This window comes from Halichoerus grypus, chromosome 7 (assembly GCF_964656455.1).
Source record: "Halichoerus grypus chromosome 7, mHalGry1.hap1.1, whole genome shotgun sequence".
Lineage (NCBI taxonomy): Eukaryota > Metazoa > Chordata > Mammalia > Carnivora > Phocidae > Halichoerus > Halichoerus grypus.
The window spans coordinates 100,005,481-100,027,363 of record NC_135718.1 but is presented as its reverse complement, the minus strand read 5'-3'; the positions used below and the strand labels follow the sequence as shown (position 1 = coordinate 100,027,363).

The window sequence follows — 21,883 nt, the reverse complement described above, 5'->3', positions numbered from 1 at the left end:
TTTTTTTCTTTAAATCAGGGAAATTATCCAGATGACTTACAAAATTTTCCCTGTTCTTTATCGTATGTCTTTTATAGATAAGCACTGTCAAGTTATCTGGAAGAAGAATTTTTTAAAAATTAATGTATAAAATGTGAATTTTTATCTTTACCATTGTTTTTAATGATTTGAGAATGTGAAATGATATGACAGTGCCAAGTGGCATGCTCTTCAGCCAGTATGCATGGCTTCTCGGTCCTTGTGGTTTTTTAATATGTTAGTTTTAGTGGGTTCAGGTAAAGTAGATGATCCCAAGTTCCTGAAAGGTAAAAAATAAATTTCTAATTTGTATGATGAGGGTTTTTTTTTTAATTATTCAAAGAAAAATTCTTCACTTTATTCCTAAAATGACAAAGTTTAGTAATAAGACAAATAGGTCTAAAAATGGGGACACTAAGCCAGATTTAGAGAATGGTTTAAACCATTTTAATTGGTATTTTTCTTAATGGTTTAAACCATTAAATTGGTATTAAAATCCAAGTGATCCTTCTTAATCTGAATGCCTACACTTTTGTAATAAACCAAGGCAGTTTAATTGGAAACAGTAAGTTAAACTCATCTATCCTATTCTGCAGAGGAGACTGGATGTTTGATAAAATAGATACTGGCAGTTGGACAGCAAATCCTGGGTTTTAGACATGTGTCACTATCAGTTTGAACCTCTTGGCGCCAGAATTTCCCGACATTTAGAGGTGATGCAAAATCCATTAGGGCTCCAAGGCATTAGCTATAGAGTTGCCAATCCCAGAGGGTTAGATGTAAATCTTCCCCCCCCCCCCCCCCCCGCCGCCGCCTCCAAAAAAAATCTGAACTGGTGTTAGAAAGTAAAGTGGAACTTGCTATTGAAGCTAATTAAAAATAATAGGAGTAGGACTAGCTTTTTTCCCCCTTATATACAATATATCCGCACCATATTTTTGGACCGTTTTTTTTATTATAACTCTTACTTTTCAAGACTAACAAGAACCTCATGTTGAGTATTTTTAAACTGCTTCCAGCTTTTACAAATCAGTTTTTGTTGCAGTAAAAATGGTCCATTTTTCTTTTATAGGAATCCAATTTTCATAAACTGGGAAAAAAAATTGCAGAGACTGCTTAGGTTTCCTTGGGGCTTTGGAAAATATTTTTCAGAGGGCCTGGAGTTCTTTGTGGTTGGCACAGTGATGTCATTCACTGACCGTTTCACTGGAGTCAAAGATGAAATAGATGTGTGCTTTATCTGAGCCATCTGATTCTTACACTTTCATTTTCTGTGTGTGTTTTAGATAGCCTGCCTCATTCTTTCCCTTTCTGAGAATACTTGGGCATTAACTATTCTGTCCATTATATGTATTATATATTATACATACACACTTTTTATTCCATTCTTTCTAATTTATTTTTTTCAAACATTAAATCACAGTTGAAATGATAGTTGCACTTTTTAAAATCATCCTGAGTAGAACTAACAAATTATTTTCTTAATATATAAAAAATAATCTTTTATATAAATTTTTAAATGTATAATTTTTCCTGAGACAATGATTCTACATGTCAAAATTGACTTATTTCTTTAGCTCTCAGGCCATTTTAATTATACTCAGCTATTTAGTCAGTTTTTTCATTTGAAAAAAGTATCCTCAAAATTACATATTCTCTGTCTAAATGTCATTGTGTAGTGTTTACAGAACTACATATTATTCTTAGAACTGTATATTATGAGAGTATTTCAAAGCAGTTATTCAAAGGAGAAATCAAATTATTGTCTTTCTTAGAACCCTTCATTTGGCTAGTCAAGAAGTTCTTTTATATTGAGAGGAATGTAAATATGCTTATAAAATACCTTCTTTGATAAGTCCTGTATCAATTTTAATTGATAACCCATACTCTTCTATTCTAATAAAGTTTTAGTGACCTTCATTACTGAGTAAGTAGTATAGAAATTATATGGAAGGATCAAAAGAAAATGAAAAGCACCTCCTAGAAATAGCTCCTTTGACATACATTGAGACCAGCCGTTTGTTCAGCAGCATTTTAGGAACTAAATGAATTGGTATATACTTATGAAATCTTTTAAAGATAATCATTCAGTAAAATACTGCTTTATTTACTGTGCTATTAAATTTTATCAAAAATTATAGTTTATTAATTTATTTACCTATTGATTTTTCTCAGAGGAGAACATTCATGAGAAGTCTTTTAAAAAAAATCTCCCGACTTTAGTAAATTTTTTCAGACATGGTGGTTACAAAATAAAGGAACCAGATTCCATTTTCACCTATCAATTGCCAAAATTTTTTTAATACTAATACCCACCCATAGGAGCAAAGAAGTACTCAGATACACCTCTGTGGGAATTTAAATGGATAAAACCTTTGTGGAATGTATTTGGTAATAGAGAACAAGATCCTTACATTGTTCACTTCCTATAGCTCCGTAATTTCATTTCTAATGATTTATCCTTAATGAAGTAATTAGAAGTAAACACTAGATAAATAAACTATTAAAAAATAAGTGTTTGTGTGTCGAAGTGTAAGTGTAGTGAATGTCGTGTACACCTATTTAATTGTGGAGTAAATGTTATTTTTAGCACCTGCTTTTGTGCCACATGACTTTATTCACAGATTAGATTACACCAGTGTTCTGATTTAAGAACATAAATATGAAGGTCAAAATAGGTAAAAATATATATATTTAGCAATAGGTAATCACTTTACATAAATTCTCCACTTTTTAAAGAATTGATCACAGAGATCACAAAAATTTGATTTTTCCTTATTGAAAATTCTTTTAAAAAAATGTTATTCACCCCTAATATTTTGATAGCATAAAGTGAATATTCCACTGCCACATCTCTGATTTCTAGTAATGAAATTCGACAGTATGTTTGGAGTGTTTGGTCATTCCATTTATATTCATTTGCATGTATTAAAACATTATGACAAGAGATTCATTGATTTAATCTTAATATGTAAACATTTTCAATTAAAAAACAAAAACTTACTGAATGCTTTGTATATGCAAGGCACTTATTATATATCTTATTGACTCTCTGTTCCTTCCGTACACATTTGCATAGGTCCCTAATAATTTGTTCTTGACTGTATCTAGTTTGGGGTATTTGCAAGAGTTACTTCTCAGTTTAAATGCAATTTTGTGAAGTCATGATTAAAGCACTTAGAGTAGAACCTCTGTATAGAAGCTGATGGAGGTTGGGTAACAGACAATATTCTATTTACTTTTAAAAGTTGCTCTGTGTCAGGGTATATGATTTGGTCTAAAAATATCTAGATCTGTGCAATTTTTATTATAATTGTATTAGGTTATCCAAATAACATTGTTCTTAATATATGTAAACATGTATTTCAAGCCTAGTAATTAGTGCTATAATAATAATAATAATGTAATTATAATAAGAATTTTAAGTTCTTCCTCCTTTCATCAATATTAACCAATCAGAAATGTATGGTGAAATTTCTTAAAATGAATAAAACCATTTATAAGAAATAATACCATGTGACAGGTAAAATTTTATCTAAGGTAATGAAATTTTACTTTTAAACTTGTGGGATGGTGAAAACAGGAGAACAAGAGTGGCAATAGCTACGTAACACATTCTGATGAGAAAATTAAACCAATGCAAATAAGTGATTTTTATACTATGAGACTCTTGCTGTAACATAATTCTTACATTAAATTGCATTTTTCTTTCTAAATACTCCCATAGAATTCTGCCACTTATTTTTTTTACTTCAGAAGATGGAATGTCTTAGGAGCCTTCTAAAAGTTTCAAGGAATAAAATGTTAAGGTGTTTTGTTTTTGTTTTTGTTTTTTGTCTAAATCAAAGTATACAAAGACTAATAACTTGCATTTAGTTAGCATTTATATCATCATGTATTTCATTTGATCATCAATAGTGTGTGAGGTAGATAAGGGAAAGAGTAGTATCATCCTTATTTTAACAAATGTAGAAAGGAAGGCTTAGAGATTTTTAAGGGACTAGTCCAAAACCAGATAGCTAATAGTGAAGCCTTTACTGTTATACCATCATGGCCTCCAAAAGGCAAGCAAATTTGGTAGTCTAACAGTGAACTGTGCTTTAGAGTGTCTTAGAGTAAATGTTATTAAAATTCAGAGTAAGATATGTGGTTTTTGTTATGCAGTACGACATTGTTTACCTACTTTAATACATTTGACACTGTTTATTACAAAATGGTGCTTCAGATTGCTTGGAGGCAAGTTGCTAAAAATGTATTAACACGCACATACAAAAAAAAGAAAAAAATGTATTAACACATTAACTAATTAGTTCATTACTATTAAATTCTCTTAGGTACTTACTAGTTCATTAGGTTCTCCACACAGAATAATCTAGTCATATAAAAAAGGAGGATGAAATGAGTAAAATAATCTCAGTCTATAAGGGTTAATATCTCTTACAAACCATTTATTTAGCTAATTAACCAATGTAAATGTTTATATACATGATGCTATTATTTTATGCCTATACATGGATCCTCATATATTAGTATTACTTATCTTATTTGTTTAGACATTTTATAGAGACAGCTTCTTTCTAGCCTTGAACAAAGGCAAGGAAATTTGGTTCTGCTACTTGGACACTAATGATTTGCATTTCCCAAGGAGAATTGAATTAGGTTTTATTAGTAATTTGGGCCCATAACTTTTAAGGCCAGATTTTATTAGATTATCACACATCAGCATTAGCAAATTGTAAACTTTACTGAAATACAGAAATACAAGCCAAAATTCAAGGCTTAGAATCCTGGAAACTTGGGAAGATGTTTTATCCTAGAGAAATTATACTCCTAACTTGGAAAAATATTTTAAGTGATTTACTTTCCTTTGGAAATTTAGAAGCAAGAGAAAAAGTTGGCAATAAAACTACCCTCGTTAAGTTTGTGGTAATTTTCAGTCTGGTGATCTGAGCAGAGTTTTTGGAGGCATACATGTTAGCTGTATATAAAGTCCAAAGATGCTCCCAAAGAAAACCAAATTTATTGTCACTTTATTTCGGACTTTTATTTAGATGAAATTCAGCATGACTGAGTCTATAAATTAGAAAAAAAGTAATCTGACTATGACTAGATCCTATAAAAATGTTAACACATCAATTATGGTGTAGCTTTGTACTAGAAGAAATGACGTGGGAGTTAATCCAGTCATGACTAGGAAGTTAATTATATCACCACCTTTTAAGAGTGATTATCTAGTGTTAAAGTTTATACATTTTTTATATGTATTAATCACATTTTTGTTGACTCTGCAGATATATAAAAATTAGTTGTAAATTTAAATGGAAAGAAAGTAGAAAGTCCATCAGCAGATATGACTGCTTTTATGACATGCTCTTGGTTTCAAAAAAATGAGGTTTCTTTTTTAAGGGAATGGGATGTAAATTACCATTATAAAGCCTTGCTTAGTGACATTCTAATTAAAATAACAAAATTGTAAGCAATTTGTTTGATAAACACCACCACCCCCTCCAAAAAAAAAAAAAAAGAGAGAGAGAGAGAGAGGAAAACGCAGTATGTCATCTCTTATTTCCTATAAATCTGGATTTGGTGATATTGAGTTTACTCCTAAACTCAGAGATATTTTCTAATTTAAAGTTGATTTATTGTAGCTCATCTGTGTTTTGATTAACAGTGTGATTTAAGTATTCATGAAAAATTGTTAAAAATTCCTTATATTAGAAATGTTAAATCAAATATTTTTTATTTGTTTAAAAAATATGAAGTCTAGAGCCTATAGGTTTTTAAACATAATATTAATTAATTCCCATATTTCCCATATTGCCCATAGTCCTTCCAGATGTGCTATTACAAATAGCTTACCCTTCATATATGAGCCATATGGGTTCTGTAAACTGATTTGCACTTATTTTGAATAGGAATTGTATAGATTGCAGATGAATTATTAAAGTATATGTATAATTGCCAAATAAATCTAAGAGCAAAGTATTAAATTGTAGTAAATGAGAAAAGAATGTGCAAATGAAGACCTGCCTGCTTTAATAACTTTAGTGGTTACCTTCTCAGTTTCAACCAAAAGAAAAGAGTTGCCTTTTTAAAAAATTTTTTTGGTTATTGTGTTTAAAAAAAAAAGGGGGTCTATAAAACTGCTTACAGAAGTATCTAAGACAAAAACAAGGAAATATAATGTTCTAAACTCAGCCGGTCCAAACCACTTGAGCTGCTATGACAGCTCATAAAACTGAGAGTAGTTTTTAACTGGGCTCTGTTTTACATTGCCAAAGTGAATTTTCCTTGCAGGAAGTAGCCAGAGGGTTTATTTAGTTTCCAGTCCATGGCTTTGATCTTTCTGTACTGTCACATCTCGGGTTACATAGCCCTTTTTCACTGCAGTAAATCTGCAACAGTTAATGAGAATAAAATTTCCTCCTCCTTACTGATCGCATGCTGTTAAATGCCAAACCACAGCCAACTGCATATTTGCAAAATTTTAGCTACAATGTATGAAAACAGTGCAATCAATTTAATCTTGTTGTCTTTGTAATTCATTTTATTGGGCTTTCTTCCTTTTTAAGTGACCTACTTTATCAAGTAAGTGGTTGCAAAGCCAAATCTGGGAGAAAGATTTAGAATGTTAATAAACTGAAAGGCGAAAGGTGTGCATGTGTTGAGGAGGGGTGAAGAGGTGGGTGCGCATGCATGTATACCACTATTGAGATTCAAATTGAGTACCCTTTAATGCTTTTGAAATACCAAGCCTTCCTTTCTCTTCAAATAAAATAAGCTGATTTGTTATTACTTTGATTATATTGTATGTTCCATTTTAACATAAATTTTTACCTAATGAGTTTATTTAATAAGTCAGAACATTATTTTTCACTTTTGATTATAGAGAAGATTCTATAGTATTTAGTGGAATTTAAAGGATTTCAAAAAAGTTGATCTCTATATTATAAGAGCTGTTCTCAAAGTAAAAACTTTTTTAAAAAGATTTTACTTATTTATTTGACAGAGAGAGACACAGAGAGAGAGGGAACACAAGCAGGGTGAGTGGGAGAGGGAGAAGCAGGCCTCCCATGGAGCAGGGAGCCTGATGCAGGGCTCCATCCCAGGACCCTGGGATCACAACCTGAGCTGAAGGCAGACGCTTAACGACTGAGCCACCCAGGCACCCCAAAAATAACATTTTTATCAGCACCTACTGAACTATCTTAATCAAATGGGTCATACTTAGTAATATTATAAATATCTGTTGAGTAAACCAATGGAAATTCAAAATCACATTAAGCAAGCTGAATTTTATACATTATTAAATGTATATATCTGCATACTGAAGTATAATAAAATCTTATATTTTTTTATTTTCTTTTTTGGCTACAGTGAAATCTCAGTTGAGGCATTATTTGACTCAGTTAATATATGTTGTTAACTTTATTTCACTTACACCTTTAATCTTTTCGTCTGTCGTATTTTGTAGTTGGCAACTGGAATTTAATTTCCCTCCCAAGAAATTCACACTTAGAGGCCATTTTAGATGATAGCCATTGATAAATATACTCTATTAATACTATATGATTATATAGATCATATTTAAATATGTAAATATGATATATTATAAAATAAATTAGATAGAAAGAAAGCTGCCTTTAGTTTCTCACCATTGAAGTCACAGTTACTGTTATAGCCATTTGCTTTCACAGAGTAAGGCATTTCTACTCTCATAAAAGTAAAAATGTTGGGCATAATACCCATTCATTGATTTAGATCACTATCATAAAAACAATGACTAAAAATGTATTGAAACTCAGAATATTTCTAAATTGGAGGCAATAAAATCACATCTCCTGATAAAACAGAGGGAGGACCCACTTTGGGAAAAGTGCCAGTTGTTAGTTACCCCAATAAGAAAGGAGGGTAGGAAAGGAGTGGCTTGAAAATTTTAAACGGCCCTAGGCCTTTCCAGCAGGTGTTACATATAATGTAGAAATGTTGAACTTTAACATTTTAGTTTGTTCTCTTGGAATTACTGTGTTTTCCAATAAGCCTGTCTATGTGTACTTAAACCGCAACATCATAGTTTGCAGGTGAAAAAAATGATTGAGGCTGAAATAAAATTTTAGCCTCTGTATCTGGTAGGGAAGGCTGTTCTATAGTCTGTTGCTTTGTTTTTCTGCAACTTTAAATCTGCATCAGACCATTAGTCCATAACCCACTCAAAATTCTCTATTTGAAAGTCCACAGAAAATTTCTGCACAAAGTAAACATTAATTTTTTTTTAAAGATTTTATTTATTTATTTGACAGAGACACAGCGAGAGAGGGAACACAAGCAGGGGGAGTGGGAGAGGGAGAAGCAGGCTTCCCACAGAGCAGGGAGCCTGATGTGGGGCTCGATCCCAAGACCCTGAGATCACGACCTGAGCCGAAGGCAGACGCTTAACCGACTGAGCCACCCAGGTGCCCCAGTAAACATTAATTTTTTAAAAGTTTTTGTTGTTCTTTAAAAAAAATCTTAACTAAGTGAAGCTGCTCAAAAAAGTTTGTTTCTAGAACATGAACAGTCCGGTCCAGTTTTAAATGAAACTACTGGAAAGGAGTAGAAACAACACAGGCTTCAATACCATACCAGACTTAATCTTTATTCGAATTGTATTATTTGAAAAGTTATTCTCTAAAATGGTTTCACATCTGTCTACAGTCAGATATGTTGATTAATAGTGATGGTATTTATGAAAAACATTTGCTGAGTGCCAGGCAGTATGCTGATTGCTGCTTATTACATTCCTTATCTAATTTAATCTTAACAGCTCAGGGAAGAAGACATTATTATTAAGAAAAGCAAAGCTTATTAAGTTAAGCAACTTGCCCATGGTTATCATTCCACGACTTAATCTCTTATTTTTACCCATCTTTTTTTCTCCCTTCTGTTACAATTAAGGAAGTGTCCTTTTTTTCAAAGTCCAGTCCGTTCATTTGCTCTGAATTCCATCCCTTCTTGCCTCCTCAAGGACTTCTTCCACGCCACCCTTCTTTCCCCTCTACTGGGTCAGTCCTGCCAGTTTATAATCATAATCTGGAATCCCCCTAGTGAAATTCTCTTTGGCCCCACATCACATTTTACCTACTGCTCATTTCTCACTGTTTTCATGTAATACTCCTCAAAAGACTCCCATCTACCCTTCAGGTTCTCCAGTCTAGTTGAAATCACCAGTAACCTTCATAGTGCCAAGTCCAGTGGACGTTTCTTGTCTTTAACTCAGCTGTGTTTGGCACAGATGTCAAGGCCCTGCTTTTTGAATTCTCTTCTTTCATCTCTCAAGATACCCCATTTTTCTGATTTTCCACTGAGCCCTTCTCCATTCGTTTCCAGTGTTCTGTACTGGATATTCCTCTTCCTTTTCACCTTTTAACACTGCTTACTTCAGGGCTTTGGCTGTGTTCTCTATGACACCCACTACCTAAAGGATTTCATCTAGATTCCATGGCCTTAGATACAAACTATAACCTTATATTTTCATCTGAGACCTCTTCTCTGAGTACCAACCATTCCTGTCACTGTTTAACATATCCAGTTGAATGTTTCATAAAATCATCAAATGTAACTTTGATTTCCTACATGCAAATAGGTCTGTCCCCTAATCTCCCATCTCAGTGAATGTCACCATCATTCAGTAGGTCAAACCATAGACTTTGGAGTCTTTCTTGGTTCCTCCCTTTTCCTCAAATACTGCTTCCTCAAAGAGCCTTTTTCTGATGAAACTATCAAAGCAGCTCTTTCTCTCCCATCCTATAGTTACTGTTTTAGCACCCTAATCATCTATTTTGTGGTTCACTTGTTTATAAACCTCCTTCCACAAGAATGTAGTCTCCAGAAGACCAGACTTTCTTATTCAATGTTGTTATCTACAGTGCCTGGCATACTCTAGTTCTCGGTACTTATTTGTTTAATAAATGAGTTATAAGGGTCAGAGCTGTTACTCAAACACATATATGTCTTACTCCATTTCCCATGCTGTATTTTATTTTCATTGTTAACTTTCAGTGTCTTAATTTTATATTTAATCTTTACTATTTCAGTAATCTTTCAAATGTACAATGCATAGTATTTATTATATATGTAATTGATATATATATATAATGTGCTTGTATTATAAAATTTGAGATAGGAGCCTATGCTATAGGAGAAAATTTTGAATAACATATAAAAGATAAAAACTGTCTTTTGAATTGCAGTATTTTATACAGATAAAGATGCTTGCCTTTGCAGTTAGGATTGAATTAAGAAATTCTTAGTACCCATGTATTATACTACTACGTATCTATTTGAATCTACTAAGAAATACTCATCTATACTGATGTAAGCATTCTCTACCATAAAAAAAAATTATTGCCAAAAGGGATATTACAAGTTTTACATTAGTTTTCATTACCAAATAGCTTATGTTCTGTTAGAAACAAATTCTATGTCATACTTAAATTGAATAAAAGGGGGTTTCTTTGATATTTCTTTCCTATTACTGGGTCTTAAATAATGACCTGTTGGTAATCAGTAAATCAGAAGTATAGCATATATGCTGTTGGAGGTTATTTTGTTATTTCCAAAAGATACCTTTAACTTTTATTTAAAGAAATTTAATGAAATTATAGAGTAATGACAAATGAAATGAACTTTATAGAGTATAAAATAAAGATATAGTCAAGGTAAGGGTGTGCATTAAATGTTTTAATACTTAAATTTTCCTTTACTCAGTAACCTTTTTAATTGACAAGCACTTGAATGGGCTCTAGAGATATAGAGATCAGTAAGAATTAATCACTTTCCCTTTGAGAAGCTTATGGTTCAGGGTTAAAATATAATTTTTTGAGATGTTATTCTTTATAGCAACTTTTTTTCTTTGAAAACATTTAAGGGTAATGTGTTAGCAGACCTAGAAAGGGAATTAATGAATTAATACTAAGTATATTGTCAGTATTTGGACATGGTTGGTCTAATACATTTTTAGGTTATTCCCACACCTTGATTAAATAAATAAATGAATAAATAAATGAATAATAAATTTAATTGATTAAACTGATTAATAAATTTAATCATTAATAAATGATTAAATAAATGAATAAACAAATGTATTATACATTTCTGAATTATCCTTAATCTTTAGAGGACACAGAATTAATCTTTAGAAAAGAATGCCACTCGGGCGCCTGGGTGGCTCAGTCGTTAAGCGTCTGCCTTCAGCTCAGGTCATGATTCCGGGGTCCTGGGATTGAGCCCCACATCGGGCTTCCTGCTCAGCAGGGAGTCTGCTTCTCCCTCTCCCACTCCCCCTGCTTGTGTACCTGCTTTCTCTCTCTCTCTCTCTCTCTGTCAAATAAATAAATAAAATCTTTAAAAGAAAAGAAAAGAATGCCACTCCATCTTAATAAACAGTTTTTTAAGAGTATGCTATTTGGAGTATTGCAATTTCTTAACTTCCATTACAAAAAATTATACACCTTTAGTATTTTTTTAAAGAGAAAAAATCAGATAATCTGATGATGTTATATGTCAGTTATATCTCAAAGCTGGAAAAAAATAAAATTAAAAAAATTTTAAAGATGTGATGAATTTTCTTAGATAACAAAGCAAATAGAGTGATAGATTCAGATATTTTCGCATTTTAAGCTAAGCAGTGCAATACTTGACAAAGAATCACATTATTATTGAAATACAACCTCTTGAATTATATAGGCTGTTTAATAAAACATTATACTTTGATGGTCTGGTAATTCCCTAGAATTTAATTACTTCATAGAACAATAAGCACTTTGGAAGGATTAATCCAGATAGCAACTTGATATGGCTCTGTAGTAGAGACAGTGCCTCTTTACAAACATACCAGTGTCCTACAAAACATAATTTGAATAACTGCAAGGTTTGAGGAGAGCCATTATATCAGAGTTTGATGTGAATGTTGATTTCTGATGCCTCCCATCTCATGAGCAAAGGTTTACTGAGTAGAAACCTTTCATTTTACATAGTAGGTAGGTGGGTAGGTAGGTAGGCAAGCAGATAGATATTCCCAAGGGAACATATGACACTACATTTTAGTCTTTGAACTTCTTTTAACATTAACATTGTTGATGTCAATTTTAGTAATAGGAAATTATTTTAGTAATAGGAAAGAAATTTTGGTAATAGGAATTTTAGTAATAGGAAAGAAATATCAAAGAAACACCCTTTTATTCAATTTAAGTATGACATAGAATTTGTTTCTAACAGAACGTAAGCTATTTGGTAATGAAAACTAATGTAAAACTTGTAATATCCCTATCATTGACTATTGATGAACTCTCAAAACTTTTAATTGAAAGAGTTTTAGATTACAAAGATTTGTATCAGGTTTTCTCATTAAAAAAAAAAAAAGGGCAGTAAACTTCCATTGGTGGTTATTTGGAAATGGAGGAGATGTCTGGAGTTAAGGAGATTAATTATAGACTATAATCCTGTAGATTATAATCCTGTAGGAATTTTAGGTCAATATGCAGTCTTTCAGTAGTAGCCCAAACCACTTGGTAATCTCATAACTGCTTAGTGCCTTCTATTAATTAAATAGCTCAGACCTACTTTGAAGAGACAAATGGGACAGTCTGTAGTGGAATCAATTTTCAAATGTTGCTTTGTTTTTATATTTCAGAAGAATGATTAGTAATTTTCTAAACTGCATATACTTTAATAGTTAATTGTAAGTAAATGTAAAATCTGTGTATGTCTATGTTGGTTTTTATGGAAAAGCTACATATTTCTACAGTCTCATTTCAGACTAGAGAGGCACAATCAACAGATGCTTTCTTATGTCCTTTGAGTTAAAAATTATAAAATAGCCTTTTGAATAGACTCATAAACAGGGCCATAATTAATGATTTCCTGAATATCTTCTCTTTTGTGGGCATAAATCTGTATTATATTCAAGTAATATCATATAAATTGAGCCTCTTTTCTTTGTTTATCTTTTTTTAATTATTATTATGTTATGTTAATCACCATACATTACATCATTAGTTTTTGATGTAGTGTTCCATGACTCATTGTTTGCGTGTAACACCCAGTGCTCCATGTAGAACGTGCGCTCTTTAATACCCATCACCAGGCTAACCCATCCCCCTTCCCCCCTCCCCTCTAGAACCCTCAGTTTGTTTCTCAGAGTCCATCGTCTCTCATGGTTCGTCTCCGCCTCTGATTCCCCCCCTTCATTCTTCCCTTCCTGCTATCTTCTTCATTTATTTATTTATTTATTTTACTAAAGTTAATACATCCCAGTTTTTCAGAAATTCTTTCCATTTCAGGTTTTTCCAGCCAAAAACAAAGCACTTTCATTTTGGCCTGTCAGAAATTAAAAGACAATACAGTCTTAAAAAGGAATCCAGATCTGTGTTGGCAGTATCAAGTGGCTAACTTAGAGCCCCTCAAATGCGAAAGGATGGGGGGAGGCCTCTATGAACATAGTTAGGCAAGTACATTTTTAAATTGCAACTGTAACCTAAAAATTACATCTTTTCAAATTGTTACAAGAAACCCCATAAAGCTTTATTTACGTGGGTGTTCAAATATCATGCTAAGACCTTTTTGGGGATGGTAAAAGACCAGGAATTCTTTAAAGTCTTAAAAATTTAAAAAAAAAAACGTTTTCTGGGTTTTAGGGGCTTTATAAATATTGGACTATTGTAATTTAACTTGTTCTCTGTATACACTAAAGGGAAAAAAGAAACTATTACAATTTCTTACAGTTGCATCTTGCCTTTTTCCCCTAAAGTCTTGAGGGTGGGGAGTACTATTTGCCATCATCAAGTGAACACCATGGTCATTTTAAATAAGTCAATTTGTAATCTTTCCTTGTCCTACATACTTGAAAAAACTAACATAGATATACCTATATGCTAGTTTGAAGTATTGCCTAAAACCTTATACTGCCTTATAATCTCAAAAATGTATGGTTGGTGCATTCCCATCTCCCTGAAGATTTCTCCTCATAGTTGCCCAGCTTTGCTTATAAGTCCCAGATTGTCAGGTTGGCACAACCCCAAGATAATGAACATCACAGAATGAAAATACCCTAAACACACGCATGACCTGTGCCCTTTTCAAACAGCAGTAAACCTGAGTACAGAAATGTGTGCAGTTTGGGAAGTGATGATTTGTGTGGAATAACTAAAAACCTTACCCTTGATTTACTACTTTCAAAATAAACTCACTGAATATAAAATAAGGTAAAGAAGCATATAAAGAGACATTCTTGGTATTTTTCATTCCTACATGTGTTGTATCATTTGCATCAATCATGATATAGAATCTGAAGGGTTTTGATTGAATAACCTTATTTATACAAGCAGTCTAGTCTCACTATGGTAAAAGGAAGATATGATTGGCCATGGCATTATTTTAGTGCAATAACAATTAGTTGCCTATGTGTAGGCATAAATCTCTATGAATTATGTAACAGCCCTATAAAAACAAACAGAAAGCATGTGTAAGAAGCATGCCAAGTATGATAGAGTATCTCTTAACTGTCTAGATTTTATGGCAGGAGCCAGAATTTCATAAGTATTTTTAGGGAAGGCTCTATCATTTTCATATGTCATAACAATAACAACACCAAATATATAGGAGTCTCTGTACTGTTCTTGTAAGAGACTTGGAAGTATAATAATCTCAAGGCAGATGTTAAAAGGGATAGCCATTATTCTTATTTTACAAAAAAAAAATTATGACAGTTACAAATACAGACTGTAACAAGTTATATCATTAGAAGCAGAAATCATATCCAGATATTCTGGTTTTGAGGTCATTGCGCCCCACTAACTTTAATAAAATTCAGGAGTTGTTGATAAGTTCATACTTAAGTTAGTTTTGCTAATAAACATAATTTCCAATTCTTAAAATAAGGGAGAAAAAATGTCCATGTATGTCAGTAATAGAGAAAAAAAAGTATGCTGTTTTCTTATATTGCTTTAAAAATAACTTTAAAATATGGTAATAGGGTATAAATTGTTAGAATCATATACTTATACATTCCAGTCTACACTGAATTTGCTTGGTATCAATGCAACATGTGCCCAAAGGGTGCTTGGCCCCATTCTGTGAAGATGATACAGAAATACCTTGTTTTGTCATCAGAAGATTACAGTCTGGTTAAACAGAATGACTTCAATCAGTCCATATCTTGACAATCTAAAATTGGCCTTAGACAAAAGTAGAACGTGAACTCATTTTTGTTTTGGTTTTGCAGACCCATAATATAACAAATGTATTTTCAAGGACAAGAGAGCTTATGAAATTTAAGAGTAGAGATTTACTTTAGTACCTGTTCTTCTAGTGATAAAATGCAATGTTGAATATTCTACAGTATACTGAGATTTTTAATGCTCTAGAGGACACTAAATAACTGAAATATTTATCTGACCTGTAGTGATTACTGAAATTACTGAATTAGTGGCTGAAAGTATTTATATAACACTGCCCAAAATAGATGCCTTAAAATATCATAATAATGTAAGGCAATGCATTTTAGTTGTATAATTAATATTATAAATATTACTTTGGATCAAATTTTCACACTTTCATGCTTAGCTATTCACTTTCAGTTTATTTAAGTATAGTTTCTATTATCCATACTTGTGCCCTCAATTTTAGAAAAATACCGCTTGGTTTGATTTTAGGTACCAAAATAAGTCTTTACTTATCAACCAGCATTTTATTTTTATTAGCCTAAAAATTATTGAGACGAATAAGTAGACTATGACATAAATTGGAAACTTTACATTAAGCTTCTTATATTTGATAAGATTTTTGAGATTGGTTTTTTTATAACAAAAACTTATCCACCTCTTATGTAAAGTAGTAAAAGAAAGTGAAAGCTTTTAAAACTATATCAAAATATCCTCAAACTGTACTATTTATTTAAGGATTTGTCAGACAAGGTTTTAACAGAAGCTTAATGTTAACTTTTTATTTCTGAGAGAGTGGTATATTGCATTCATGCTAGATAGCCATATTTACTCTGTGTCCGTATGTCAGATTTCTGTCTGTTTCATAAAGAAAGGTGGGGAGTTGATATAGTCCATTTTGCATAGTACTCATGATAATTTTAGATTCTCTTCCATCTCTTGAACTTGTTCATTTTGGTAATATATTATCACTTTAAGAGTCTGAATGATGCTTAAATTACAGTAACTGAGCCTGAAAAGTTTATAGTACTAGTATTAATTTTTGAAATATGCTCAAGGTCTTAGACTTTGCAGCATGTTTAGTTTCTTTTCATTTCTTATTAGTATTTTTCAGTACTTAATAGTCTCCTGCTCCCACCTCCAACAAGAACTTCTCTCTGTTCAACATCAGAAACATTTTCCTATTTGGCATGTGCTTTCTAGTTCCCCAAGCAGTATAAGCAAATTGGAAAGTTCAGCTGTCATTCTTGGAAGGTCATAGATCACACTAGCAGCCTGAGTAATCCAAGAGGTTTTAAGTATCATAGCATTTAGTTTAAAGTGAAATTTGCTCTGACAGGGCTGGCAGACCAATAGGAAAAAGAAATATTTGTGCTTGGAGAAGTGCATATGTAGAGACCAAGAGTATAACTGATGGCTGGAAGTGATTTCAGTCTAAAAAAACAAATCATTAAGAGAGTGCATAGGGGTAAAATACACAGTTCATATTTTAAAGAGTCTCAAAATGAACCAGCAACTAAGGTTAGCATTACATAGTAATTAGCTGTGGTGTTCAGGCTTTAACTCACTCAGTACCAGACAGTATGGTTAAACTATCACTGTGAAAACATTGCTACTTATGTTATATTCTCTACTTTAAGCCTACAGCAGTAATTTTTGTACCTTAAAAAACCAAGGTATTATGACAGATTATATAAATGTTGAACCAGTAACAGACAAACAATTATTCAAAGGAGGTGCTAATGACTCAGTTTATTGACCTAGGGGTTACTTAAGCAGCTCAGTAAGTTCCCTTAACATTTGGTGGTATGAAATGAGGCATTGCTTGATATTATAGAACTGCCAGTTTCACGAAGTCCTTGCACTTAATTGAAGAAATGTAAGTTAAAGATGACTAGATGGTATACTTTCATTAAAAGAATTATTATAGAAAGTTTGAGACCATTATAGCTTTGAGTAAATATCACTTCAGCTTGATAATCACATCTGACAGCTTCCATTAGGTACCTATGAGAGTATTTTTTCTGTTAATTGCTACAAATTAGGAAAAAGGAAATATCTTCTCATGGCTCCAATTATTTCTTTCAAGTCATTGTTCTCTTCAAGCAAGCCAGTTCTGAGTCACAGGAGTACAAGGTTGATATATTCTTTTCTTGAATGTGCAGGGCAGAATAATAAGAGTAAAATGGAAAGGACTTCCAGCAAGATGGTAAACTGAGCTGGCTTAGAAGTGCCCCCATATAGATATATAGAAAAGATGGATAAAATGTAACAAAAATTTATAATTCATGGCCAGATTCACAAAGATAAGAAATGTACCAAGTCACACACACTAACCACCCACAAGAATATATTGAACTAGATATAGGTTATATAGTATAGGAAAATGAAACTGAATTCCCTGAAGCCTGGAACTTCCATGGGCTGCCTTTTTCTCATCATTGAAAAAAAGACTAGATAATCTTAATTCACAAGCCTGGAAAAGTGACAAAAACTTATCTTCTGCCCCAAGACCCTAGGTTAGGAGGATAGTCGTCCAAGGGAAAGAGAAATCACAAGCTTTCTCAATGTGCATGAGTGGGTTCAGAATTTATTCATCTAATTCAGGGAACCCCAAATCAAGAAATTATCCTTAAAATTGTTCCAGGACAAGACCCCGGGGATTCCTGGGGTCTTGATATAAACAAATACAGAACCTCTCTGTAGAAATATTTCCAAGTTCAAGGGCCAACAGACAGGCAAAAATAAATGAATAAATTAAAAAACCTGAAGTTGAACACAGTAAAAAATTGTAAAGCTCATGAAGAAAGGACTGTCATGAAGATGAATTGTCAGGAACAACAGTAAGAGAGGATGCCCAAGAACTAGAGTTAATAGAAGAGTCTCAATTACACTATAACATTTTTAAAAATAAAAAGGAATTTAGAAAATTCATGCAATGGTATAATATGAAAAAGTGCCAACTATAATATCTCCACATAAAAAAATAAAATAGCCCCTGGAGATGGGTTAAACAACAGATTAAGATGCATTATAAGAGAAGTGTGAATTAAACGAAATTAGAGGAGCATCAGTGAAATGGAATTTCTTTACCATTTGGAATAAATCAGTGACTATTTTACACATGCTTCTTCCATCATTACTACAAATTAGTTTTTATCTGAAGCATCTTAGTATAGTAACTAAATTGAAAGGATCTGTCCCCAAGGTGGTATATACCCCCTTAGAACTGACAGATGTCTTTAAAAAAATTTTTTTTAATAAATTCCAGATGAATGCTCTAAATACAGCCTCCCACTGCTCATATCACTTGCCCTTGATTTTTGGAAAAATATTACTTGGTTTGATTTCACTAAAATGTGATTCTTTAAGATTCATTAGCCATTTAGTTTTATCATAATAAAAGGAAAATTGATACTCATGTATATAAAAGATGAAGAATAAAAACAATGAAAAATGACAGCTAAACTTGATATATATCAGTAAAGCTCATCAAAAGACTACTTAATTGTGCTCATCTACTCACTAATACAAAGGCTCAAGTTCAATAAGTAACACCCTTCAGCAACCTAAAATAAATATGTATTACGTACAAATTTATAGAAACAAGATGCTTTTGACAGGTTCAATGAAAATTTTAGAAGTTGTCGTATAGTTGTAGTACCTTAACAAGCACATGCATTACATCTTTCCATGTCCAAGATGATCAGCATCTTCCATTTTCATAGGCCCCCACATTCACAAAACTTTTTTGCATGTGAATATTCCTATTTAGCTCTAACTAAATTATTTCACATTTGTAAGAGGAGAACACTGAGTATATGAGAAAGCAATGGAAACCACATTCTGTCAATGTTAAATATGCTCAAGAGTTTAAATTTGATAAAACTTGCTTTAAAACTTTGTAAATCGTACTCAGTGATAAGACAAGCTCTCCATCTAGTGGTTGGTTTATAAATTACAAGCATTTAGATCTCAATTTAAGACATCTAATGATAGGTATAATTTTATAGGCATCTCATTCTATCTATACTTCTCTTGTTACTATGTATAAGAATTTCAATAAAAAATGTTCTCTTCTGCCAGAATAGTTCAGCCCTACCTATTGAATACAAAGGCGAACTACTTCTACAGTCTGATTTCATCTACCTGGAATACCACAGCCTCTTAGTTATTTGATGAAGCGTACAGTAAAGGGACAAAATTGTTTCATTCCAATTAACTATAACCTCTAAAATTTCAGCCAGTTTTGAAATTCTTTCCCTTCATTCTCAAATGGTAAAAGTATAGGGACGCCTGGGTGGCTCAGTTGGTTAAGCATCTGCTTTCAGGGCAGGTCATGGTCCCAGCGTCCTGGGATCGAGTCCCACATGGGACTCCCTGCTCAGAGGGGAGCCTGCTTCTGCCTGCAGCTCCTCCTGCTTTGTGCTCTCTCTCTCTCTCTGGCAAATAAATAAATAAATAAAATCTTTTTTAAAAAAATGGTAAAAGTATAACTAAAAAACCCATTTCAAAAGAGAAAAGATACCATTTTTGTCAGGAAAGGTAGCATATTTGATTGTTACCTCTGCCGTTACCTTACAGGCTCTCATTACTTCACACACGGACAGCCATAAATTCTCTTAAATGTTCCCTGTGCTTTTGTCTCTTAACACCCGTAGTTACCACAGTTATCTTGGTAAAACACAGAAGTAAGTTTTTCCCATTTTTAAAAAGCAGAGACAACTCTCCAAAAGTGTATAGTTAGCATGGCATATGAAGAGCTTTCAAAATCTAGTCTTAACCTCCATTTCTCGCCTTATCTTCTGCCACTTGCTTTCACTATAAACCTAAGACTTTAAGCATAACAAACCAGTTGCTGTTCTTTAGCTCCTTCTCTCTCTTGCTCAGGCTGCCACATTAGGAGTTCTCTCTCTTCACCTCTGAAGTCCTGCTTGTCCTTTTAGATTCATCCATTCATACAATAAAATACTTTTTGAACGACGGCTCCATGTCAGATACAAAGCTAGCTGCTAGTGATATAGCAATTAATAAGACAGTGACAGTCTTTACCCCTTTATGGTACTTATACTTTCATAGAAAATAAAGTAAAAAGATATATAAATAAAAATAGATATAGTCAGGAAGTGACAGATGCGTTAAAATAAAAGTATTTTCGGGGCACCTGTGTGGTACAGTTGATTAAGCGTCCGACTCTTGGTTTCAGCTGAGGTCATGATCCTCAGGGTCGTGAGATTGAGCCCCGCATTGGGCTCCGCACTCAGTGCAGAGTCTCCTTGGGACTCTCTCCCTCTCCCTCTGCCCTTCCTGCCACTTGCTCGCTCACTCTCTCTCAAATAAATAAATAAATCTTTAAAAAAAAAAAAGTATTTTCTTTAAAGACTTTCTAGCACCCTAGATTCGTTTGTAACAATATATACATACCTCTAATATACTTTCACCTTATATTAAATATGTGTTCCTCTTCTATTCTTCTGTAGTAATTTATAAATGTACTAGGGTAATACAACATATTATGGGAATTTTGTTCCATGTTTAGTTGCCTCCAATCCATGGTCAAGAACCATGTCTTATTATTGCCTTCCCAGTACCACATTTTTTTTTTTAACATTGACTGTCAACACTATACATAACACATTGTAGGAACTCATGTACTATTTGGATGGATGGATGGATGGATGGATGGATAGACAGATACAAAGGATCCATTACATTGCACTACTACAGTTTCATAATACTAAATTTCTCATGACAAATTATAGTTAAGCTGAAATTATTCTGATGATCAATTTATAATCTTAGGAAAATAAAAATACTGATTTTGATTCTATGATCAATATATTGGAGCAATTGATAAAAAGAATGAACTGTTCTAGAAAGCTATTATAGGATCATTTCATGCAGCTCTATAATATCCTGGAAGGCTTCCTCTGAAGAAAGTTAGCCTATGTTAAGTCCTTTCACTTGATAATCCCAAAAGAATTCCAGCCTTCAGTATTATCCTATGGATCACAAAGATAGGTAGTTAATAAGAATCACTACCCTCTATCAATACAAATATATTTATAAATATAAATATTGTCATAAAGGTTTTTATTTTAGGGAGAATAGAATTCCTAAAGAAAGACCCAAACCAAAAAGATGAAATTCAACGTGAAAATGTGTATACACAGACACACAACTACACACACACATACACATTCAATGTGAGCCATTTTGTAGTAAGGACTCCTTGAAAAATTTAAGATCAATGCATTTTTAGCCTACATTATTAGAGAGTTAGAAACAGGATCTCATTATATTCTATGCTGGTTTCAGACCACATAATAAGTACAGTATCACATTATTTTCACTTCTTCATTTTAAGATAAAAATTGAAAAATATCAAAGTTAGCAAATGAGATGGTAAACTTTCTAGAGAGCATGTCATGAGGACTGATTAAATGAAAGTTGTGAAATAGCCATATTAAAGAAGAATTAGATTTCTTTTGTGGTTCCAGAGGGTAATTCTAGATTTCAGATCAAGATAAAGAACTTTCTAATAGTTTGATGGGCCCATAAATGGAATGAACTGCCTTGTGAGCATTCCCATTTATGGAGATGTTCTGCAAAGAATTCAATAGACCCGGTCAAGGATGTTGTGAATGGAAGCATAGTCTAGATTATTT

The 21,883-nt window shown here is 32.7% G+C and overlaps 1 protein-coding gene across 2 annotated transcripts in view; it reads left to right on the top strand.

The window, feature by feature from the left end:
* KIFAP3 (kinesin associated protein 3) overlaps positions 1 to 21,883 on the top strand; it is a 184,772-nt gene that overhangs the window by 158,205 nt on the left and 4,684 nt on the right. The window lies entirely within an intron of this gene.